The sequence below is a fragment of the Monodon monoceros genome, unplaced genomic scaffold (assembly GCF_005190385.1).
Source record: "Monodon monoceros isolate NGI ecotype Baffin Bay Population unplaced genomic scaffold, NGI_Narwhal_1 Super_Scaffold_12, whole genome shotgun sequence".
Lineage (NCBI taxonomy): Eukaryota > Metazoa > Chordata > Mammalia > Artiodactyla > Monodontidae > Monodon > Monodon monoceros.
In genome coordinates, this window is record NW_021703768.1 from 42290380 (window position 1) to 42316306 (window position 25927).

Below are 25927 nucleotides of genomic sequence, written 5' to 3' on the forward strand. Positions count from 1 at the left end.
GTGTGATGCAGGGCTGTACCAGAATTGGGAGGGCTGAGGAGAGCCAATGGCAAATTGAGGAGCAGCAAAAGCCCCCAGAATTTAAATTTGATTCAAAATGCTTGTGGTTGCAGCTTGCTGCCCTGGATTAAAGTGTTAATCTCTTTAAGGAAAGCAGAAAAGTGGATCTTTAAAATCCTGCTCAGAGCCAGATCAGTAAGAGAAAAGGACATAGCCCTGTTTCAATAATCCAAGTTTGTTTTGTTGAGGGGAGGGGCTGTAAGCGATGATGAGACTGTGAGTGGGGGAAATTTCTGGCCTTCTTTTGAAAGTCCTGTTAGGGCTAATGAGGTGTCCTTAGAAAAAGAGATGCTCCTCCTGCAGGAAAAATTGCCAAGGGCATTGAGGTTAAACTTTGTTAAGATAGTGGAAGGCAGCCCTGCCAGCCCACTGGCCATCATGATTCTCAAAGCTTAGAGCTGTTATATATATGAATAGACACAAAAACAGGAAGGAAAAAGAGCTTGAGAGCTGGTATCTGTGATCTTCTTGTTGCATCTGGGACTAGAAATAGAAAATAGTTCTTGTTGTTTTCTCTGGAAACAACAAGAGAGCCTCACCCTGATAAGACCAATAGACAGATAAGAGAGGTTTATGGAATTTAGTAGGGTTGGGAGCCTTAGGACTAAATGTCTAGATTTTAAAGGGTTTAGAGTAAGATTTATGGCACAAGGTCAGTGAATGGTAATCTCCAGTTATACTGAGATAAAATACTACTTGTATAACATAGATCTTATTCCTTCTAAGAATTCATAAACAAGGAAAAATAATGATAAAGATTTAAAAGACATAGACACTAAAAATAAAATTACTTGAGCTTCTCCTCTCTATCAGGCTCTGTCTTGACCTTCATAACAATCCTTAGAAGTAGGTATAATTACCCCCATTTTACAGATGAGGACACTGAGGGTCAGAGAGATAAAGAAACTTGTTCAAGTCACCCTTTCAACCAACCAGTAAATGACTCTAGGGACCTGGTCTTTCTACTTGGATTTTTATGGAAAAAAACGGTATGGATGGAGTAGATATTCAGGTCTCTGGGACTTCAGTTAGAAAGGCTTGGGAAGAAGCCTGACCCATGTTGGATCTCTGCTGGTCTCAACCAACCAGGTTTATTCTATGTTCTGAACCAAAGGTGGAGTAGGTAAGGAGACTTCCCCTGCAGTCCAGTGGTTAAGACTCTGCCTTCCAATGCAGGGCGTGTGGGTTCTATCCCTGGTCGGGGAACTAAGACCCCACATGCCATGCGGTGCAGCCAAAAATTTTAAAAAACAACAAAAAAACAAAACAAAGTTGGAGTAGATAAGAGATTGCTGTCTCACTTCTGGATGCCCACTAGGCAAAGAGCAAACCCTGGAGCAGGATCTAGAAGGTTCTTTGTTGTCTAGTTCCTGGCTACAGTTCTAGCCCATCTTCCCCATCAGGTGCCCAATGTGAGGTGTGTAGCTTCTCAAGACTGTGCTAGGCCTGCGCTGTTTCCCTTTGCTGGGTGTACCCTGAATCTGCCTGATTGATACATTCCTACCCATTTAAACAAACTCAGCTTCGGCCATCTCTTCCGTGAGGATATTCTGTCCTTACCCCCTCACTTCCCATCTGCCAGATAGAATTAGTCACTCTCTTGTTTGTGTCCTCAGAGTTCCGTTACATACTTCTCCCAAGAGGCATTGTTGCTTTGTACCACAATGTGTGTGTGAGTCTGATGCAGTCTTAAGAGATCTGTTATTAAAGACTTCTGAATATACAGTGCTGTCTTATGTGTGTGCCACCTAGTTTAGGTTCTAACCAAATGTTTCTGGACTCTAATCAAGAATGTATAATATAGAGGCAAAGAACTTCTGTTATTCACATCTCCATCAATATGGGTACTTTGCCAATTAGCATAGTTTGTGTCCGAATTTTTTTTTTATTGGTGAAATTGGTGGTATTTGATTAACATGATGAAAGTTAGAAATGGGATCTCCTTGATGAATATAAAGATATTCAAGATAAGCGCCTAAGTTAAAATAGTTTAGAAACCTTCCACTTGTGCATGAACAGGATATACACATTCAGCTAGAATTATAGCCTGTACCCTTAGAATGCTGCCTGAGGTAAGACTTTACTTGGTTTTGGGTCCAGCCATGAACTTTGGAGGATTCTATTTGCCCCATGGTGGCTATACTGGTGACAGGATCCTGCCCCTGGAATACTGGTAATTGTTTTGGGAGAACCTTGCATGCGAGGTTGTATAATCTTCTTATTAGTAAGTGTCTGTAGGTGCAGCGGAATCTTGCCGGTGGCTTGCTTTGATCATAGTCAGGTAACACAGTTGTAGAGGAGAGTAGCTGACCCTTGATATAACAATTCCTGGATGGCTCCCATTTTAGCGCCAGTAATCCTGCTCAGATCGGTTTGCAAGACCCACTCACTAGAGTGTGAGGTTCTCAAGGGCAGAAACTTACCTAATTTATGGAAATATCTGTGAAATGTCTGAAAGTGAAAGGCATCTGGGAGATGGAGTTTAGATGTCAAAATATGAGCATTTCAGGGAAAAACGGCAGAGCATAGCGGAACTGAGAAAATGCAGGACCCATGATTGCCATGCTTAAAGGGCGGCTCTCTCCCCAGGGCCTGGTTCTGAATTGCACACCCAGTGACTAAGGACCCAGGCAGCCTCCATAGGACACACCTTACGAACTACTAAGATCCATAAAGATCATATTCTTTGAACTAAGGAAATGACTGGGGACTCTTGAAGCAGGGCTCCCTGCTCAGAATCACCTGGGGCGCTTGTTGCAAAGGCAAATTCCTCATCACTTTCCAGACCTCCTGAATTGGCACCTGTTCCTGTGGGTCCCAGATGTCTCATGTTTCAGCAAGTTTTCTAGAGGTTCTTATATATTTAACAGCAATGAACTTAACAATTCAGGGGGAATAAAGAAGAGCTACTACATTACAGAGTCACAGTGATTGTAAAAACGCATCTCGATTCAGAAACATTAAAATGTGGGTGAAATGTGCATCATGGAATACAAGCAAAACAGTATCACGTTTTCCTAGATGACACATTTGTATTTTAACCAGGCCCTCACTGCCTAAATGAAGATGAGGTAAACGTGAGGCTTCTTTATCTGTCCTGGAGCAAGCCAACGGGAGATATTTGGGGGCTGGGAAATCTCTCCAGGGCCCTTCCAATCACATTAATCTGGCTGTATCTTTGAGTAGCAGACTCCCTTTGCCCTGCACCCCATGTCCTTAGACAAGAAGGAGCTCTCTTCATTTCGAGATTTAAACATTGAGGCATAGAATGAGAGTAAACAACCCTGCCAAAGCCCCCTTCTAAGAAAGTCAGTGATCAGGCAAAACACAGGAGCAGCATTCTGACTCTTGATGAAGCCACAAGACCTCTCCTTCCCGTAGGCTGTAGCACAAAGCCTTTCAACAGGTGAATTCCCGACCTAAAGCTTTCCTTTCCTTTCCTTTAAAATGCATAAAGCACAACAGACAGACAGAACAGAGCACTGAGTGCAAATAAATCTCTCCACCAGCAGTTCTGACAGCTCCTGTTTAGCTCCTTGGGGAAATCACAAGGGAAAATATCACAAGGAAAATATAGTATTCTTCAGAAAATATTTCTTTAAAAAGCAGGGGAGGAATGGTGTACTTCCCCTTCACAAGCAAGACTTTTCGAAATTTCCAGTGTTTTAATTCTCCGGTCAGTCAGTGGCATCTGTTGAGGATGTCCTGTGTGCAGAGGACCGAAATAGATTGTGGGGAGGGTGAGGTGGAGGTGCCCAAGAAACAGAAGTTCTAGCTTAGGAGACAAAAATACCCCACAAACAAGATGATTATATCTCTGAGTGAATTCTGGAAGGATTAATCTGCCAGTAGCCATGCCCCACCGTTAGGTAAAGTCAGCCATGGAGGAAATGCTGGAGGTGAGGTCTAAATCAGGGGGAGGGGAGGATCACGGTGGGCACAGCATTCCAGGTGAAGTATTACAGATTCAGGTGAAGGTACATGGTGGGAGGAGTGAGCGGGTCAAAGGGCAGCAGGCAGCAGCAGAATCCCAGGTGGCGTGGATCATGCTCTCAGCGATCACTTAGACCTGGTGCCTTCCCATCCTTTGCCACTCACAAGTTGGGTCATATTGAAGGGATCACCTTCCTAAGCTTGTCTCCTTGGTTATAAAAATGGGATGATTAGATGCGGCTCATAGGGTTGGTTGCTCTAAGAAGGAAAATCATGTGCAATGCCTTGTAGATAGTAGGCGTTAAACAAATGGGCAATTTGCCTTTGAAGTACAGAATGATTAAATGTGAAGCTGGTGAAATGAGAGAAGGAGTTGAGGTCACTGGCAAAAGGAAAGGGAACCCCAGGAATCCCAAATTTTTAAACTTTGTAGTGCTTCCCCAGGAGATTAAATCCTCACCACTGTAGAGAAGACTTTTTTACTTTTCAGATATTAAACTCTGAAAAAACAAAAATAAAAGCATGACACATTGCTGACCATGTCACAGATGGAAATCCTGAGCAGTCAAAATTATGGACAGCTTTTTCGCAACGGGTTTGCCGCCAGGACACAGGTGTCGTGAAAACCACCGCTAAACCTAAGCAAAAATGGGAAAGGAGAAGACCCACATCAACATCGTTGTCATTGGACACGTAGATTCGGGGAAGTCCACCCCTACTGGCCATCTGATCTACAAATGTGGTGGGATCGACAAGAGAACCATTGAAAAGTTCGAGAAGGAGGCTGCCGAGATGGGGAAGGGCTCCTTCAAGTGTGCCTGGGTCTTGGACAAACTGAAAGCTGAACGCGAGCGTGGTATCACCATTGATATCTCCCTATGGAAGTTCGAGAGCAGCAAGTACTATGTGACCATCATTGATGCCCCAGGACACAGAGACTTCATCAAAAATATGATTACAGGCACATCCCAGGCTGACTGTGCTGTCCTGATTGTTGCTGCTGGTGTTGGTGGATTTGAAGCAGGTATTTCCGAGAATGGGCAGACCCGTGAGCATGCCCTTCTGGCCTACACTCTGGGTGTGAAACAACTAATTGCTGGAGTTAACAAAATGGATTCCACCGAGCCACCCTACAGCCAGAAGAGATACGAGGAAATTGTAAAGGAAGTCGGCACCTACATTAAGAAAGTTGGCTACAACCCCAACACAGTAGCATTTGTGCCAATTTCTGGCTGGAACGGTGAAAACATGCTGGAGCCAAGTGCTAACATGCCGTGATTCAAGGGATGGAGAGTCACCCGTAAAGATGGCAATGCCAGTGGAACCACACTGCTTGAAGCTCTGGATTGCATCCTGCCACCAACTCACCCAACTGACAGACACTTGCGTTTGCCCCTCCAGGACGTCTACAAAATTGGCGGTATTGGCACTGTCCCTGTGGGTCGAGTGGAGACTGGCGTTCTCAAACCTGGCATGGTGGTCACCTTTGCTCCAGTCAATGTGACAACTGAAGTGAAGTCTGTTGAAATGCACCATGAAGCTTTGAGTGAAGCCCTTCCTGGGGACAATGTGGGCTTCAATGTCAAGAACGTGTCTGTCAAAGATGTTCGTCGTGGCAATGTGGCTGGTGACAGCAAAAATGACCCACCGATGGAAGCAGCTGGCTTCACAACTCAGGTGATTATCTTGAACCATCCAGGCCAAGTCAGTGCTGGCTATGCACATGTGCTGGATTGTCACACAGCTCACATTGCCTGCACGTTTGCTGAGCTGAAGGAGAAGATTGATCGTCGTTCTGGGAAAAAGCTGGAAGATGGCCCCAAATTCTTAAAATCTGCTGATGCTGCCATCGTTAATATGGTTCCTGGCAAACCCATGTGTGTTGAGAGCTTCTCTGACTATCCTCCTCTGGGCCACTTTGCTGTTCGGACATGAGACAGAGGTTGCTGTGCGTGTCATCAAAGCAGTGGACAAGAAGGCAGCCGGAGCTGGCAAGGTCACCAAGTCTGCCCAGAAAGCTCAGAAGGCTAAATGAATATTATCCCCAATACCTGCCACCCCAGTCTTAATCAGTGGTGGAAGAACGGTCTCAGAACTGTTTGTCTCAATTGGCCATTTAAGTTTAATAGCAAAAGACTGGTTAATGATAACAATGCATCATAAAACCTTCAGAAGGAAAGGAGAATGTGTTGTGGACCATTTGTTTTGTGTGTGGCAGTTTTAAGTTATTAGTTTTTAAAATCAGTACTTTTTCATGGAAACAACTTGACCAAAAATCTGTCACAGAATTTGAGACCCATTAAAAAATTTAATGAGAAGCCTGTGTTTTCTTTTGGTCAACACTGTAACTTCCTATAGTACTTACTACTTAGGTAAGAGTTGCCCATAATCTGTTTCTGGTATTAAGTCTGCTGAAACAAAAGAATTTTGTATTTCTGGGTTGGAGCTTCAGGTTTCTTACCCTTATGTAAGGAGAATTCACCTGTTTAAGTACATCATAGAAAAGCGTTGGTGCAACACTTCACAGGTTAGGACAGATAAGCAAAGTAACTGTTATGTAAGCTAGTTTGTAAGAAGGTCAAATTCTATAATATGAAAGCTCATGTTGCATATAAAATTTTGCATGGTTACATAAGTATTGAGTAAATGAGTTACGTCAAATTTTAGTTTCCCAGTTATGGGAAAGTGCATTCACATTTACAATACTCAAGTAATTAACCTAAAATGTGAAGCCTGAATAGTATTGAGCACCGCCCTGCTAGAGTTATTGTATCCAGATTCTAGGAAAAATAAAAGATGCTGGAAGCTAAAAAAAAAAAAAAAAAAAATTACAGACAAAGATGGGTTCCAGTTAATGAGCTGACCTCAATACTGCGGCCACAGATTCTAAGATATAAGTATAATTAGAAAACAAAGGTGAAAACGACCCCCCAAAGCAATTAAAATGCCTACATTATTATTTAAGTAAGTGATTTCTGATGACAGATGGCACATTTAAAAAATTTTCTCATCTGACATGAACTTTATGTGTTAGGGCCCAGTGTACTGTGGACACTATCTGTGATCCTCTTCTGGGTGGAGGGGAAAAGAAGGTTTTGTCCTTCAGTTTCTCCACCTCTGTTTTATAGAGAGCTCTATCAGTCTGAGAAGCAGATGTCACACTCAAATTAGGATGATTTGGAAAGGGTTTATTTGCAGAAGTGTGGTCACAGAAGAAGCAGAAGAGATAGTACAGTGTCCCAGGGCTGCTGCCAGCAGAGCTGATTCCATCGTAAGCCTGTGGCTTTGAGGGGAGGAGAGCGTCATGTAGGAACACACTACCTTGAGAGAAGATGTAATCTTTGGTTGAGGGGCACAGTCAGCCTAAGGTGACCTTGCAGGAAAAGAGTTAGGGGACTAAATATTGAAGGGTAGCAGAATATGCCTCTTTGGCATAAGGATTATTTTGAGAAACAGCAAGCACAGAAGTAGAAGTTAGCCTTTTGTAGGGAACATTTGCATTTATAAAGGAACTCTCCATTGTAAGGGCATCTCCCTCTCTGTGTTAGGAAGAGAAGGATGACTGAATCACAGGAGAACCTTATGGATGGAGAAGGTATCTGCTTAAATGTGTATAACAAACTATTTCCTGTTGACCTTGCTTTTCCAGATAACTTCCCAGAGCTGGCCTCCTCCCACATCTTTTTCTTTTGTCGTTAGATGAAGATGGAATTTAAGTTGGAGTTCTAAGCCACCTTGGAGAGTTACTCTTTTTTCACTGGGTATCTCCCACATATACATGATGTATACAAGTCAATAAACTTCTGTTTGTTTCTTCTGTTGTTAATCTTTTATTACAGGGGTCTCAGCCAAGAACTCAGAAGGATAGAGAAAGTTAAAGCTTCAACAGATGAACTTTGTGGGGGGGTGGGGGCATAATTCAATCCATAACAGTTGGCAATATGCTTTATACCAACTTTTAAAAAAAATATGTTTATTTATTTGGCCGTGCTGGGTCTTCGTCGTGGCAAGCCGGGTCTTCGTTGCCACGTGGGGGATCTTTTTAGTTGGGGCATGCAGGATCTTAGTTGTGGCATGTGGGATCTAGTTCCCTGATAAGGGATCGGACCAGGGATTGAACCTGGGTCCCCCGCATTGGGAGCTTGGAGTCTTAACCACTGGACCACCAGGGAAGTCCCCTATACCAACTTTACATGCCTTCTATGAACATGTAGGTAATTGGAATAGCTCACAGAATATCCAGAGCCTCTCATTTTGATTTGATTGCTCATCACATTATTCTTCCAAATACCTTTTTCTGGCATTGGATGTCCATCTCTGCCTCTCTGACCACAGGCCTTGAGACATGGAGACTCTGACCTGGGTCCTTGATTTCCAGGTATCAGATCCAGTGAACTTCTTTTTTTTTTTTTTTTTTAAAGTAAACTCATTCCATACCAGTGAACTTCATTCTAATCTAGAGATTCATTCAGCCCTGTGAGTAACTTTCTATTCTTATAAGTAGTACATGTCAACAAGTTCCCTTTTTACTGAATTTAATTTAAATTGGGTTTCTGCCATTTGTGTCCCCAACTTCTGACTGGTCCTGACTAGGGTTATAGGGCATTTATTTGTGAGAATTTTGTTCTAGTTACTTAGGAGCAGGAGAAAATTAGAAATCTCCCTTTTTTTTTCTTTTTTTTTTTTTTTTTGGTCACACCATGCAGCTTGCAGGATCTTAGTTCTCCGACCAGGGATTGAACCTGGTCCCCAGCAGTGAAAGCGCTGAGTCCTAACCACTGGACTGTCAGGGAATTCCCAGAAATGTCACTCTTAATCAAGATTTGAGGCTAGTTTTATGAAACAGCAACCAGCCTATCTCTATCCCCAGCAGATGTGTCCACCCCTTGAAGGGATCGACAGAGCCAGGGAGGGACACAGGGCCCTTGTTTAGTGACCACTGCAGCCAGTCGGGATGCTTCTCAACACTGACCTTTAGAAAAATATCATGTACAACATCACTGTTCACATTCGACATTCACAGGATCTCTCAGGTATCAGAGAAGGATTAATCCTAGATCCCCCAGGCTTGCTTGTTTCCCCACTCTCTTTGTTCTTCATTAGATGGGTGGGTTGCAGCCAGGAGGCTCTGGAGACAACAGTGGCTTCCTCTAATAAAATGCCTTGAATGTGTTACCTCAGAGGCTGCAGACAGCTACTGTGCTAAATTATTCACACTGACTTTTATTGGGTACCTTCCTCCCATCTCAATTACTTGGGATTTTTTATAGAAAATTGGCTGTGGGAATTTGACCACTCCAACTGCCTGGTAATAATCTGGTCTGAATAGCAAACTCAGCAGGTATTGATTCTGGGACAAGCCAGAGCATTCTCAGAATTTGTGAGGAGCTGGCCTCCACTGCAGAGAAAGCTAGGAATGTTTATACAAAATGAGGCTATTTATTTGTGAGAATTTTGTGCTATTTACATACCAGCAGGAAAAATTAGAAATGTCACTCTTCATCAAGCACTGAGGTCGGTTTTCTAAAATAGCAACAAGCCTTTTCATAAATGCTTTGACCTTGTGGGACTATGAAAATGCTTTTAAACGTCTGTATTATAATATAAAGACATTTCGATGTCCATACACAAGCCATACACATAACGGCTGAAAGCTTGGCTGGGTGCTTACTCTATGCCATGTACTGTGCTCTGTTTATGTTCATTAGCTCACATAATCCTGATAATAATACAATGCGATAATGGCTGTGTTATCCCCATTCTGCAAATTAGGAAACTGAGGCTCTGGGAGATCACGTGACAAGGTGAATTTACATAGCTTCCAAGTGGTGGTTTGATTTCAGAGCCTGGCTCTTCGTGACAAGCTAAAATACTTTAAAGTTAGGCCATGTTTGTAGCAGAGAAAAATAAGTATTAAATTCTTTAATTAGTTTGCTTATACTCCATAGTCAAGGTGAATTGTTTCCTGAGTTTTCTGTCATTAAGATCAATACAAGAAATATAAGAAAATGGTTTTGGATACCCCCAAACACACTGTGTTATATTTCACACGTGGGCTCAGTCTTACTTAACTCATATCTACAGTGCTTACCACCTGGTGTGAGAACTTGGGGTGTCTAAGCTTGTATCTTAGGTTTGCAGACAAGTCTGGATGGCCAGTGGGGTGGCAGGACTCACCCTTTAGGGCAGAGAGAGTCCTCTACACAAACTTGGCTCAAGGATGAGAAGCCAGCTTCAGGAGAAAGCTCAATCACAACTTTTGGGATTTGCTCATTTTCCAGATCCCCCAGAACATGTGCCAGAGTCCTAGGGAGATGAAGTAGTAAAACGAAAAGAGCCAGGGGCCTTTTTGCTCGTCTCTGTAGGAGCTTGAAAGCAGAAGGCACTGCTGTACTTCAGTGAGGGGACCACTGGAGCATATGACACAGAGGCCAGCATGTCTCTGGAAAGGGGCAGGTGGGATCTGTCCTATCTGACACTGAGGCAGCAGTCTTCAAAGCAGGAGAGAAGGAACCAGCAGGTTACATGCTGCAACTATAAAAACTTACAGGGATAACCAACAAGGACCTATAGCTCAGGGAGCTATACTCAATATTTTGTAATAACCTATAAGGGAAACGACTCTGAAAAGGAATATATCTATCTCTATCTATCTATCTACCTATCTATCTATCTATCTATCTATCTATTATCTCTCTATTTATCCACCTGAATCACTGTGCTGTACACCTGAAACTAACATGATATTTTAAATCAACTCTATGTCAATAAAAATAAATAAATAAATAATTTTAAAAAGAAAAAAAAAAAAAAGAACTTGCAAGAGGGAATGGTGCTTTCTATTCATAATCAAATCATCTCCAGTCCTACATTCACTTAATATACCCAGGAACTTCCTCAGCTACTTGGGAGAATTCAGAGGGAGCTAGACTCCCCAAAAATGTGTGAGTAGGTTGGAGCTAGAGAAATACTGTCCTGCTGCCACACTGAGATTATGATGGTCTTGGGAAATGCAGATCAGTGCAAATTAAGAAAATACACTTAAAAAAAAAGTTTTTGAGTCTTTTTTTTTTTTTTTTTGAGAAAGACAAATAAGACTCCTTCTTACCTGGGCCTTGGATGGAAAGCTTGGCACTTCAAAGATCTCATCTGATACACCTTTCTTCTCCACGATTTTTAGCGTCTGGAACTTTCACTAAAGTTATGTCATAGGAACAGAACAGAAAAAAAATTTTTTTTTAACCTCACCTATGAGTAAGCAGATCTTTAAAAGTGTGCTCAGTTCATGGGACTTCCCTGGTGGTGCAGTGGTTAAGAATCCTCCTGCCAATGCAGGAGACACGGGTTTGATCCCTGGTCCAGGAAGATCCCACATGCGGCAGAGCAACTAAGCCCGTGCACCACAACCACTGAGCCTGCACTCTAGAGCCCACGAGCCACAACTACTGAGCTCTCATGCCTAGAGCCCATGCTCCACAACAAGATAAGCCACCGCAATGAGAAGCCCGCGCACTGCAAAGAAGAGTAGCCCCCGCTTGCAGCAACTAGAGAAAGCCTGCCTGCAGTAATGAAGACCCAACACAGCCAAAAAAACAAAAAACAAAAAAAAAACCAAAACTGCTCAGTTCATTATAAAGAAATGTGGTTAGTAAAACTCTCAATGTTAATGGAAGGATTACAGACATCCAGTAGCCCATTGAGCAGCTATTAATCTGAAAACACACATTGACTAAATCCATCAATGTTATGCTCAGCATTTTACTAGATCAAACTATCCAAAAATAAATTAATCATGCAATATAGTATCAATCAAATACCACACTCTGTAGAAGCTACATAAAATAATATACTTCGAATGGTCCTAATAGTACTTGACATTGAGTTCTCCCAGTATTCAAGTCACTTCCTAAGCTCTCTCCACTATGTGACTTTTCATCGTGGGCAATTTAGAGAGTCTTGGGCTCCAGTGGGTTATCATTAGCCAGTCATTGTCTCCTTAGTACTTTATTTAACTTTCACTCTTACTGTGATCAAATGCTGGACAGGGGGTTTATTTTTTCCAATGTATTTACCATGAACCAGGAATGGTAAACTAGGACATAGAAGCGAGAAAAGAAGAATTCTGTTCTACATATCGTGTTTGCTGGAGAACCTGAAGCAATTCAGAGCCTTACAAGTAACTTCTTTTAGTGCTTCCAGGACATTTGGGAAGAAAAATTTCAATCAAGACCTCAATGCCACTATTTCAAAATTGAACTACAAATGTATGATACTGTGGCAAACGATTCATCGATATGTCAGCTTCTTCTTAGGCTGTTCAATTTCCTGTTTAATGGGAACAAAAACTGTCTTTGTCAACAGGGAGACTTCAGGGCTTATGTGATAATGGAAACTAAAAATCCAGAACAGACAGGTCTAAAACAATAGAAAAATTCCACTTAAACTTTCTCTCCAGCAGTTTCCATCTCCAGGGTTAATGGAGGAAAAAATAGCTGTTAACACTGGGCTCCCCCTGCTGCCCCCAGGACATGTGGCTTTGCAAAGTCTCTTGTAAGCCAGGTCAGGACAAATTGATTCCTGGTAGTCATGTGAAAGCCTACGAGTTTTCCCTCTAAGGCTTAGGGGGTTAGAAGAGGGCTTTCTTTTTCTATTTTGAAGCTTATATGTTCAATCAACACAGTCTACGTTGGATGTTATAATGAATATGTATTTTTGAGCACCAGAATTCCTTTGGAGCTATGGTCTCACCCAATCTCAGGCCACGGTGTTTGGTGAAAAGGTCCCCATCGTGTATTCCTAGGGGTGTGTATGTGTGTATTAGTTATCTATTGCTATGTAACAAATAACCCAACTTAATGGCTTAGAACAAAAAACACTATCTCATAGGAATTTGAGTGTAGCTTTTTCTGTCTCTCTTTGCCTCAAGATCTCTCTCAAGACAGTAAGATGTTAGTCAGTGTTAAAAACAGCTTAAGGCTCAACTGGGGGGAGACCTGCTTCTAAGCTCACCCACATGGTTGCTGGCAGGTGTCGAGTCCTAGATGACTCTTACAGCCATCAATTTCTTGCCACTTCAGCCTCTTCATAGTGCAGTTCACAATATGCCAGGGTGAGTGAGACAGAAGTCAGTCTTTTTGTAACAATCTTGGAAGTGACATCTTATCACTTTTGCTGAATTCTATTCATTAGAAGTGAGTCCAGCGTACACTCAAGAAGGGGAGAATACATGACGTCAGGAAAACCAGGAGACAGGAACCAATGGAGGCCGTCTTAGAGGCTGTGTACCACAGTGTGTGCTTACAAGCCTGGGAAATCATGTGGAGTGTTCTATTTCTCTGGCCACAGTGATTGGCTCATCGATGGATACCTGATCTAAGTCAGGCCAATGAGACTTAACCCTGGAATTTTAGCCAGAGCACTTGGGAAAGAGACCTTCTCTCTCCACTGGCGGTTTCTAAGAGATCAGCCTGGACTTTCAGTGGCTGTCTCTGTCACCATCTTGGAAAAGCATCTTGAAAATAAAGCCAACACGGAGAAAAATAAAACTAAAAGATGAAAGTGAAATATTCTTGGTGTCATTGTTTGAATACCTTGATCCAGATGTATTTAAATACAATTCTATCCCTGGATTTTCTGTTACATGACCCAATGAAAAGCTTCTCTTTTTTGCTTAAGCCACTTTGAATTCGGTTTCTGTCACTTGCTACTAAGACTACTGATAGACAGATATATTATGAAAAGAAACTATAATTGTTTTTAGAAATTTCTACCTGGTAAAAAGAAATCAGCAAGATCTTAGAGTTGGGCAGTGTTGATAGATCAAATCACTTCTTATATTTGTAGTAAACTATTTGCTCAGTACCTTAAATTTATGGGACCTGGACCAATAAGAGAGTTTTAACTCACTTGTCCTAAGTCCTTGTCATCACAACAGCAAGTAGAGTAGTTCTCTGTTGCTCTTCAGATGCTCATCTGGCTCCTCGTGTCTGACTGAACTTGGGTTTGAGAGGTAGTGCTACTCTGAATGTGTTTCTCAACCAGGGGTGATTTGGCAATTCTAGAGACATTTTTGGTTGTCACAACTAAAGGGGCAGATGTGCTACTGTCATCTAATGGGTAGAGGTCAGGGATGCTGCTAAACTTTCTACAATGTACAGGACTGCTACCTCCCCCCAACCCCAACAAAGAATTATCTTACCTAAAATCTCTGTAGTGCTGAGGTTGAGAAATTCTGCTCTAAACCATCTGTGGGTGACTTAGCAAATTACACTGAAAGATGGCGTTAGTTTTTTCCTGGTTAAATAATAATACAAGAGGGTTCAAGCTTGAAGATGTCAGAATGTATTGACTTGGAGGAGAGTCTGTCTTCCTCCTGCCTCCCATGGTGGACCCTAAAGCTTGGAAAGTAATACAACAGAGAATGGGTTCTAATGTTTTTTTCAAAACTGTTTAAAAATGGAGTCCTTAATCATATATTTGCATGCTCTGTTCTGTTCTAACAGAAAGATTTCCATTTCAGAATGTTCTGAGATGCTGAGTAATGAAAGAAAATTATTTAGGATTTCTGGTGGGATCTGGTTCCACATCATGCTTACAGACACAAATCTACGTCGAGATCCTGAATTTAAAGATTAAGGGCTTTTTCTTCTAGCTGGAAAATGGGGCAATTAGTATTTTAATCTATGACATTAGGATTTGAAGGGAAAAACTGGGAATAAAAACATAACCCTAATCTTTGTACTAGTAAGAAATTTAGTTTTTGTATGATCAGATGGTATTTAGCTTCTCTGCTTCCATCCCTTCCCAGGGATGTGTTTTAAGCCCCATATAGGACTGCCATAAATAGAGACATGTTCTTTCATTTGTTATTCATTAATTCAGTAAATGCTTGCATATTCCCCAAAGTGCCTAGCACACAGTGGGTATTCAATACCCCTTACACCGTGCTTTGTTATAAGAGATTCTGCAATTGCCAATAATATGTTCTCCTACTCCCTCTTGCAGGCTGGGGACTGTAGGAGGGTTAAAGACAGTTATCCAAGGTTCCAGGGCTGCCTTGCACGGTGGTGGCCAGTTGTATCAAGCATCAGGGTACACATGAGGGGACCAATGGGGCTAGAATCCAGCCCAAGCACTCTGTCCCAAGCTGTGTGCTTAACCCAGAGCTATGTTCACCAAAGACACTGACAATTAGCCAAGCCATGCTCCCTGTGGAGCTACATTCTTATAGCAGGAAAGCCCCTGACTTCAACAGAGGTTAGCAGACATCATGAGGTCTCCTACCTAAGCAGCCTTAAGGCTGTCTGATAGAAATTTTTCAACCTGCATGCAGATGTCCCTGAGCTCCTGGAGCCCAGGCCTTATTGCAGGTTTCCATTATCTACACCTACAGTCTGAGTTCACAGGCAGTATAATTTTCATCTCAGCAAGGTCCTGTTAAATCCTACTACCCAACCATAAAAATATAGCAGGTGATTCTTAGGCCTTGACATGTACTGAAATACAAATTATGTGGACACTTTGCTAAGAGCATGCGCCTGTGTCTTCCACTTGAAGTTCATGTTGCCTTTGGTTTTACTGCAGGTTAATCATTTGGAAAATAGAGCTGAGATGTTGTGTTTCCCCTCTTGCAGTTAATTATTACTTAAGATCCCGGCAAGGTGAGTGAAAGGAAACTACCCTGAATCAAAAAGATGAGTTCTAAGAAGTCATCCTTAATGTCTCAGTTCTAGGAAATCTACCTGAGGACATTATTGAGCCAACTATATTATGATTTTCCCCTCCTGGGATTTCCTTCTTAGTGAATGACACCACTAGTCACCCATCTTCAAGCTGGAAACCTGGATGTCATCCTTGACCCCCATTTCTCTCTCCCCTCCAAGCTTGAAGAGTGACCAAATTCTGTCAACTCTACCTCTTTAACACCCTCTTCTACCATCTTTGCCTCCTCACCCTGAAGACCTCACCGCCTCAGTCCAGTGGTCACCATCTGTTGGCTGGTATATTACAGTGAAGTGTAGCCCTGCTTTCAATCCCTTCTCTAGGCAGCTGCCCTAAAGAATATGAAACCATAAGTCTGATTATGCTGTTCCCCAACCCATGCCACTCCTTTGCTCTGATGCTCTTTTCCTCCACCTTGTCCTTCTGATGAACATCTAGCTATTCATCTTTATGAGTCAGCTCATGTGAGGGTTTTTCTTGAGAAAACCCTCTACTTTCACCTTCTAGAAGTGGCCACTCCCACCTCTGCACCCTGCAGTGTCCTGAACATACTTCTTCAGTCCACCTGTGTCCTCTACACTGGAAACTTTTTCAAGGCCAGGATGTCTTCAACCTACAGTGTCCAAATGGCCACTAGGGCAGAGTAGCTGCTTATTAAATGCCTGTGGTTTACAAGATGCTGTTTTGTACTTTGCTGCTCACAAAGTACTTTCAAAAACATTGCCTCACTTAAAACACTTTTTTCTGAGACTTGCATCCTGGCTCAAAGATATGGAGAAAGTCCCTCCATATCTTTGAACCTAGTGTCCTGATATATCAGGGTATAATCATACTTATTTGTGAATTAAAGTCCATGTTCTTCTTCCTGTCTTCAAGCTGCTTCTCTAACAGAGAGAGAGAAAAATGACTATTTACATAAGTAACAAGTGCAAGTGCTATGTGACAAAACTGAAAACTTTATATCACCATTAACCAAATTAAAATTTCAGTTTCCACTTTTCCATTCACTCAGATTCAGGTGTTGTCTGTGTAGAATGTACATCACTGTACTGTTTGAAATGAATTTGAATATATCACACTTATACAGTTTAACAAAGCCAAAGGACAACTGGATTCTTGTCACTGTGTTAGAATCTTTCACATAGATAAAGCCATCTATGATGTGATTATTATAGCCACTGTACCCAGGGTGCTACATTTACCTTTGGTGAGTCTCCTTCTTGTTGAAACTAGGAGATAATTTAATTAAAACATTGATTAAATGCTTATTGTGTGTTTTCCACAGCAACTAACACAGTGGTTTGTGTTATCCAAGTCGTATAAGGCTTGGCTCTCCCTGGAATAGTTTGTGAACATCTAACCCCCCTATTATAGTAGGACTAAAATACTAGTCCGAATTACTTAAAGAGATGACTAGAAACTAGGAGCATAGAAAGGCAAGATCACTCTAAGTTGAGAGATCAATCCATCCTTGCATTATGGAGGAAAATTAGACTTTCCTTTAAGACCAAGTAAGAAATAACATAATTCAACATTTATTAAGCTCTTTCCATGTTAAGCACTTTACAAGGAATACTTCATTTACTCCTTTAGAGATTCCCATGAGGTTAGGGTTTGTAATCACATTTTATGAAGGAAGAAACTAAAGCACAAAAAAGCAGAATCAGAGGAGTGGCAGCAGCAGGATTTGAATTCAGAGAGTTGACTTCCTATTCCACTCAGATAACCCATTCTGTAAACCAGGCAGTGTCTGATGATAGCATCATCAGGTCTTACCTTGGCAGATGAATGTTTTGCCAAATCTGCCCCAGCTCTGCTTTGCTTTGAGACCCCCAGTCCTGTTCTGTGAACATGGGTGGGAGAATTGACGTGATAACCTGGATTAGCTCTCCTTCTAAAGTTAGGATCCCCAGACTGCTTACACAAGATGGATTGGGGTTTTGGAGAGAGGTGGAGTAGACCTACATGTATGTGTTGGGGGGTGATGGGTGAGAAAGGAGATACTTTGGGGGGACCCTGCACCCTCACTACTCTTCTTAGAGTTTCTTCTCATTTTGAAAGCTGACCTACCATTTCTTTAGTCACTAGAAATACTGAGTTCTCTGGTCTGGATCCCTTGACTCTGCTGAGAACCAAGTGCCACCTCTGATTTACCACACTTTAATCCAGAACCTCATTGCCTTTTGAAAGACATACCAGTCAAGATATGATACAGGAAGCAGGGCTCAGACTGTGAATCTATTGCTTCACAGTCATTGGTGAGCACTCTTTCCAGGCACCCAGAGGAGTACAGGTTTCCAAGCTTCTCTTCATGGAACTTGGAGTTCATTGGACAATTCCACCACCTACAGAGGTAAAAATGAATTTTAGAAAGCTGCAGTAATTCAAAACAAAACAAAACAACCCATCTCCCTGAGGGTATTTGAATTTAGCTTCTGATGAAAATAAGGCCATTTCAGTGACATCATACAGCCATGTTTACCTTTTCCTGCCATCTCCGATTGGAGCCAGCTCAGTGCTTGTCCCCAGCCAAGTGCTTGTCCCCAGCCAAAACTAACAGCTGGACTTCTTTTGCAACTTTAAGAAGCCACTCGTTTATTTAGTGCTGAGAAATCTCTCTAAGGAATGTTTCACGGAACTGTGCTCAGTCTCCAGCTCTTCTGTAGGGAAACAAATCCAGGATGGTTTTAAGGGTAATCGGTTATCACGGAGTCAAAGTTCATTATCATTAAACCAGGTTATTGTTTCAGTGGATGTTTCACTTAGTATATGTTTAGAAGGGCTCCAAATTAAACAATCCGACCAATTCCTTTTTCACTTGTCTCTCTGCCAGTAAATAAATGCTGAGTATTATAGTCCATGTGACTGAGTCTCTTCTCCTCTACACAAGGCTGTTATTAATGTAACTTTTATTGAGTACCTACTGCATGTAAGGCTCAATTTTGGATGCCGTGGTGAATGGAAAGGTGAAAAAGACACTCCTTCTCTTCTCTAGAAGATATTGGGAAGGTACCACCACATATAAAATATCTGAACAAGCCATGTGATCATCACTGCTAGCTGAAGGAACCTCTAGGGGTCAGAGGAGGTATCTGAGAGGAGAGAGATTGAAACCGGACTTAAAATGATGTGCAGGACTTTCCTGAGTAGATGGACATCTGCAGAGTCACACATGATTGATTATGCTGTACAAGCACTTGGGGGAGCAGCCATAGTCACCATAGCTATTCATTGTCAATGAAGGCTGTGGCCTGTAAGTTTCAGCTCCCACTGCAGAACCCAAACAGAGTCAGCACAGACTGCACTGTACATTGACCCTCTTTAACAGAGACAAGAAGACCCCTCACTCCTACCTCTTTCCTGTTGCACAGGGAGAAGTTAACCAGAGATCCCGAGAAGGCTGGCATGTCCTTGCTCTGGCCAGCAGTCCAGTCTCTGAAAAGGTTGAGGGAGGCTCACAGTAATCTTGGAAAGATGCTGGTCACTGGTCCAATGAGCACCTGGTCCCTGGAGCACATTTCCCTTGTAGGGTCCTGCATTCAAGCAGACAACCCCCCCGCCCCTCTCCTTCTACCTCCTGGGTCATGTTTCTCTTAGCTCAGCTTCCCAGAGACATGCAGAGGCCAGGGTAGTGGATCCAGCCAAAACATGTCCTTGGCGGAGATGCCAAGATAGAGCCTTGAAGAACAAAGGAAGTGTAGCAGATAAGTGGCTTCCTCTGAAGGGTTATGACTACAGTGAGCTGTTGGCACCAGCAGGGGATGGAAACCGGGCCTTGCAAACTGAATCCCAGCTTGTCTGGGATGCATTCAAACCTGGCACGTGTGTAGGATGAATGAGGGCTGGACGCAGGATGCTGTGGGGCTCCCTCTCAGTGGTGTGGCCTTTCCCAGGAGCCCAGCCAAACGATGGAGAAGGGGACTGAGTCACAGGGGGAGCTGAGCTGTGTGCTGCTTCAGGCCAGGGAGGAATAAGGAGACTTGTCCTGATTTCTTTAAAAAGAAAACACACAAGTTCTTTCTATTTAGCCAAGCCTTAGGCAAATAAGAAGTATCCCTTCCAAATTCAGGGCAGTGTCTTTCTGATACTGGAATCACTTGGTTTGCTAGCTAAAAAAGCTAAAAACTTCAGGCCTGGTGAACTTGAATCTGAGGTAATTTGGGAAATTTGCAAAGTTTAACACATGCCCCATGTGAGTCCTTTGCCCTAGATAAGTAAAAATCCTGCCTCTAGTTACAAACAGAAGGACCGTGAAGCTTGCGTTTTGTATGCCAAGCAGTGATGGTGGCTTCCAGAAGACCTAAATGAAATTCAAGACATTCATTCACTTCCCCAAACATATCTAGATCCTGAAGCTGAGACCCTGTGATACTTTAGATACTAAATAGTTCAGTGACTGCAGTGGTACCAGCCTACCTCAGCTAGTTGCCTGACAAATTGTTGCAAGACAATTTATACATCTGAGCTTCTGTTTTTGCATTTTCAAAAGGGTAGAGTTGACTGGTTGAATGCAGTTGGAACCAAGAATTCTTCCGGTTTTGTCTGGGTTGAACAGAGGACCCCCATCAAGGGAAATGGGCTCCAGGAGCCAGTGACCAGCATCTGCTTTTATTTTGCTGAGGTTTAGTGGTTGAGAAACTAGGCTTTGATTAAAGACCTCCCTGTTTGAAACCAAACTCTGACACCCATTAGCTGTATGACTTTGGGCAAGTTACTTAACATCTCTATGTCTCAATTTTCTCATCTAAAAGGGAATATAATAATTAGATATTCCTCCCAGGTGTTACAAGCATGTAAAGAACTTAGAATCTCACCTGCCTGGTAGAAACACTCAACAAATGTTGGCTTTAGTATGCATTTTGCGTTTTACAGATGATCCTTTGGAATACCTTCCAGCTTAATCACTGAGACCTTCCCTTGGGCTTGAAAGTACATTTTACTACATGTGCTGGGATAGTATGCTATGTTCTTTTAGAGTCAACAAATATTTACTAAGGCTTTACCTGGTACAAAGGTGCAGAGGAAAGGCATATACTTTGCCTTCACGCAGCTATTAGTCTTGTCTGAGATAGGCATTTTATTGTTGGTTTACTTGCCTGTAATTGTACAAAGAACTATGAACAAAGGAAGAATCTGTTAGTCCTTCGAATCCTTTTTTCTTTGCTTTCATGGCAGAATCTCATTTTGATCCTGACAACAGTCCTGTGCAAAAAGCAGGCAGTATTTAGGAGAGTGGTTTTCAATACTCAGTGACTTGTGGGGTTCTTTGGAGGCCCTTAGAAGCCAAGGGGGGAAGTGAAATGAACATAAGGGTCTCCCTGTTCCTCCTCCAAGTACACATGAACACACTTCCTCCAATCAGAAGATGTCTATTCTAGCTGTTTGAACTTCCTCAGGAAGCTGTCATTAAATCAGGTTCTGCTGGGTGTAGAGGGTGGTGTGGAGGAAGAAATCCAAGACCTGGCTTTTTCCTGCAAATTAGGACTTCTGAGAGGATGGCCTTGGCATAGAACTGAGGCTCAAGGAGAGGCAGAGCCTCAGGGCTCTTTCTCATGGAGGTATTTGTTTCCCTTTGTTTGTTTGTTTTTAGTAGATTGGAGCCTGTAAACAATTTAGGCCACAGTCCCAGAGGGTAAAACCATTTCTGAGCACCTACTTCACTCAGCAACTTCACTCAGAATTACACACGTAAAACCTGCAAACATTGGGATGAAAAAAGGGAATCAAACTTCAGACTGGAATAAAATGCACTGCAATTCTGAAAGACATACGATACATTTTAACCCATTTTATAAATACACGCCGTTTAGGAATATTAAAAAAATTATTGACTCATTCATAAAATAAGCTGGTCTAAGGGAAGCCTGTGTTTAGACTTTCTAGGTCTTGGAGCTTTTGCTGATGGCCCAGTCTGGGGCATGCTCTGCTCCCAGCCTTTTGCACCAGCATGTACACTCACACGTGGGCCTGCACTAGGATGTGGGTTTCTGAATCTACCCATTTCAACTTCACACTCGCCTGTTAAAGAATGGGGCATGTGACATTTTGATGAGGTCTTCTTGGTGCAGCCGTTTTGACTCTGGGACATTTTAGCCTGGGGAAAAAATCAAATAATTAAACTTTCAGGGAAAAAATTCTGAGTAATGTGCACGACAGAAAGATCAACTCATGTCTCATTTTCTCTCCTAGTAGCACTTTGACAAAACTACCAAATAAACATGTGCATCATTCATACCTCAAACCCCGCACCTTTCCCCATCTCTACTCTGCTGCTCATCCCAAACCTGCCTCTGTTCCCAACCACAATCCCTGTTCTTAGGGTTACGGAAAAAATAAAGACAGAAAAGATAAAACAACAGTTTATTATTACTTAAGTGAAGTGTCCATTTAAACAGTGCACTAAACAGACAATTTTAAATTGACAAAAATGATGGCATATATATGTATCTCACTTGAGAGAATACCTGACACATGTGATAAACATGTGTAATGTATTTGTTATATATAATGTGTAATATATTTGCGTATATTAACTCACTTAATCCTCACAACACACTGAGGCACAAAGAGGTTAAACAGTTTGCCTAATATTACTTTGCAATGCGTGTTGGGGCTATGCTTCAGACCCAGCCAGACTGTGTTCCTAACCACTGTGTCACCTGCACATGTGTCCTCAAATCAGATGGTGAGGATGTCACCAAATGCATTATTTTTTATTTATTTATTTATTTTGCGGTACACGGGCCTCTCACTGTTGTGGCCTCTCCCGTTGCGGAGCACAGGCTCTGGACGCGCAGGCTCAGCGGCCATGGCTCACGGGCCTAGCCGCTCCGCGGCATGTGGGATCTTCCCGGACTGGGGCACGAACCCGTGTCCCCTGCATCGGCAGGCGGACTCTCAACCACTGCGCCACCAGGGAAGCCCCAAATGCATTATTTTTTACCTTAAATATAGAGTTTAAGATGGATTAATGAAAGGCAATGTCCAAATATACAACTTGATTAAATCTACTCACTGATAGATGCAAGTGGAATTCACTGTGGAGCAGCTGACATGGGGCAATTAATAAATGAACTTTATTTGTCCAATCTGGAAAACACCAAGAATATGAGCAGAACATCTGTGGAGAAGAAACACCATAGAGAGTGCTTAAATGTACGAGGACTGAGAGAAGAAATCTGAGACTTTTGAGCCTGGAAATGGAATACAAAGGCAGAACTATCAGAGAGGAATCTCTTTATAATTTTCTTATGAATTCATCATGAATAAAATGTTTGATATCAGAATTTGTAACTGAGCAGGACCCTATGGTGCCTTCCCACAACTGACCTGCCCCCAGGCCCTCCTCCGTCTGCCTTTTGTCTGTAGAAAATCTTTAGTCAAAGAATATATTTAAACAGAGAAGTGAGAAAATGCAGAAAGAAAGGAAAACAGTCAGAATACAAAATAATAATAGTTTAGCCATTAAACAAAGTCAAGGACCTTTCATTCCTCCTCGAGGGCTATAGAGAATATTCTGAGTCATGTCCTTTGAGCTGTCTGATAGATACTGAACCTCACCCTCTGCCCCCACCAGGTAGAAGAAGTTAACTGTGTGCTGTCCACAAGCACGTAGACCCCAGACTGGTTGGAACCAGAAGACTGATGATGCTGACTCCCGATTACCTCACCACCAACCAATCAGAAGAGTGTCCACGAGCTGACCACACATTCCACAACCTCCCTCCCTCACCCTGTCTTTAAAAATCTTTCCCTGAAAGCCTTCAGGGAGTTTGGGTCTTTTAAACACTAGTTGTCTGGACCCCTTGCCTGGCGCCCTGCAATATACACTGCCCTTTCCTTCACCACAACCTGGGGTCAGTAGATTGATTTTACTGCAAGTGGGCAAGCAGACCCAAGTTTGGTTTGGTAAGAAACCCACTTTAATCAAATGCCTCTGTGGTTCAGAAGAGTGGGTTTTCAGATAATTTACCGAAAGAAGTTTCCTAATACATTTAGATTTTTCTGGTTGACACCAGCAAGGAGGAATGAGTGGGGTAGGGGGAGGTGGGCTAGGTTCAGGGATAGGGAATGGAGGAAGGGGAGATGAAAACTATCGTACAAACAGCACATACTAGGCCCCAGGTTTCAACAAAAATGACAAATGAGGACATAAGCAGGGGTAGAGTGAGGGTCAGGATAGGACAGTTGACATTACCTGGTAATCTTTTTAAAAAAGTAAAGATTTCCTTTTAGGAGGAAATCTGTATCTACAAGACTGGCTCATGGGGAAGAATTATTGATCAGTGGCTGGCATTGACAGCTAATATTTATTACACATTTACTGATGCTTTAGATAGATATATTACTTCATTTCAGACTCATAACCATCTTGCAGGGTAGGTATTTTTATTTCCCACCTGTATAGCTCAGGAAAACAGGAGCATAGAGTCAGCAACTTGCCTAAGGTCATCTGGGAAGAATGGCAGAAGCTGGGATTTGAACCCCGTCACATCCCTCTAGGTCCTGACTTCATAATCGTGAGAGTCCCTTGAAGGCCAGGAGTGGGGACTCCCTCCTCCCCCCAGACCAGCTGCCAGAGCAGTAAATCTGTCCAGATATAATGTCTGTTTTTTAAATATCTTTTTACCTTTTATTTTTATACGTCTCATTTTAGATGGTACTCATCTCAACAGAGGGGAATATAAATGTGGACAAAAATCATGTCTACATTTTGGAAAATCTAATTTGGAAACAAAATTTTAAAAGTCCTGCCATGAATTTCCTAACTCGGTCCTCTTGAGGCTGACAGTGAAAATTTGCTCTCAGAAGTCATGGTGGGTTGGCTACCAGAGGCTTTCCTAACCAAGGAAATAAAACTTTTAAACCAGGAAACTGAGAGGTGAGCATTTTAAAACTCCAGGTTTTTTGCAGGCCTTATCATGTTAAAAAAACCTTCAGAAAAACTAACACTTTAGAATCTGTATATGTATTTATAATTTATGTAAAATGGCTGTCCTTAATTTTTGGCTGATCATAACAGTTGGCTTATCATAGGTGCTCAATAAATACATTTTTTTGGTTTTGTTTTTTGGCCGTGCGATGCAGCTTGTGGGATTTTAGTTGCCCAACCAGGGATCGAACCCGGGGCCCCCTGCAGTGGAAGTGCCGGGACCAGGGGATTCCCTAAATACATTTTAAATAAGCAGATGGATGAATGAGTTTGGCAAAGCCAATGTCAATACCAGCACTGGCCAAGACAGCAATATCTAATATTTATTGATGACTTGTTATATGTCAGGTATAGCTTAAATATATAGCACACTCACTCATTCAAACCCTCAAGCAACCCTTGGAAGTAAGGACTACTTTTAATCTTTATTTTGTAGATAAGAATACAGGGACCAAAGATATTTCACACTTACTCAAAGTAAGTTGTATACCCACGATTTAAACTTGGGCCCTATAGCCTGGGGCTTATCCTGGGATCCACTGGGACAAGCCCCCTCCAAGAAACAAAGCTCATCTGGGCCTGATTAAGCTCTGTTTAGTCACTCCCAGAAAAAAAGTGGTCTTCAGGCATTCTGGAGGGGCCTCTTGGAATCTAGTGATGAGGCTGACCAATGAGGTTATGCAAGGGCAAAATGACGTTGGGCCATGAGTGAGGATGGGCTGTGGCCAGGCTGGGGACTAAGGGAGTTGTCACTTCCTGTGGCTGATGGAGGTGGTGCTCCTTTGTCATAGTTCTGTAGGGAATCCAATTGGAAATATGTTTTTAAAAGTGGATGAGGGGAGGGGAAAAAAAAAGTGAATGAAACCGGGAATATGGTGATTATGAGCCTCAGTTGTCAGTATCTAAATTCAATATGGTGTCCAATATGTACCCCAGCAGAATGAGAAGGTAAGAGAAGCCCAACTTCAAACACCTCTTTGAGTTATAAGACGCAGCCTTGGGAGAAGAAGGATCACCACTGTCAGTAGAAATAAGGTGTCCTATCTTAGGTACTGGCCCTCTAGGAGGTCCTGGATTGCCCAGAACAGTCCAGACACGGCAAAAGTACCTCCCAGCAGGAAACCATCTGGATGGACTTTAAAAAAGATTCATAAAGTCTCCCAGCTTCTCCTTGACTATCATAATGACAGAACGGAACTTGTGGTGGCAACCCAAGAGAGGGTTCTCCCAAAGCCCTCCAGGGGTGGGGTGGGGATGTGTAATTAAAACCTGGAAATCTGT

At 42.4% G+C, this 25927-nt stretch overlaps 1 protein-coding gene and 1 pseudogene across 2 annotated transcripts in view; both read left to right on the forward strand.

Annotated features, from left to right (window-relative positions):
- SNX18 (sorting nexin 18) overlaps positions 1-25927 on the forward strand; it is a 136420-nt gene that overhangs the window by 67078 nt on the left and 43415 nt on the right. The window lies entirely within an intron of this gene.
- Positions 4581-6821, forward strand: LOC114892421 (annotated as a pseudogene). The gene has a single exon (XR_003792721.1). The product of XR_003792721.1 is annotated as an elongation factor 1-alpha 1 pseudogene (transcript).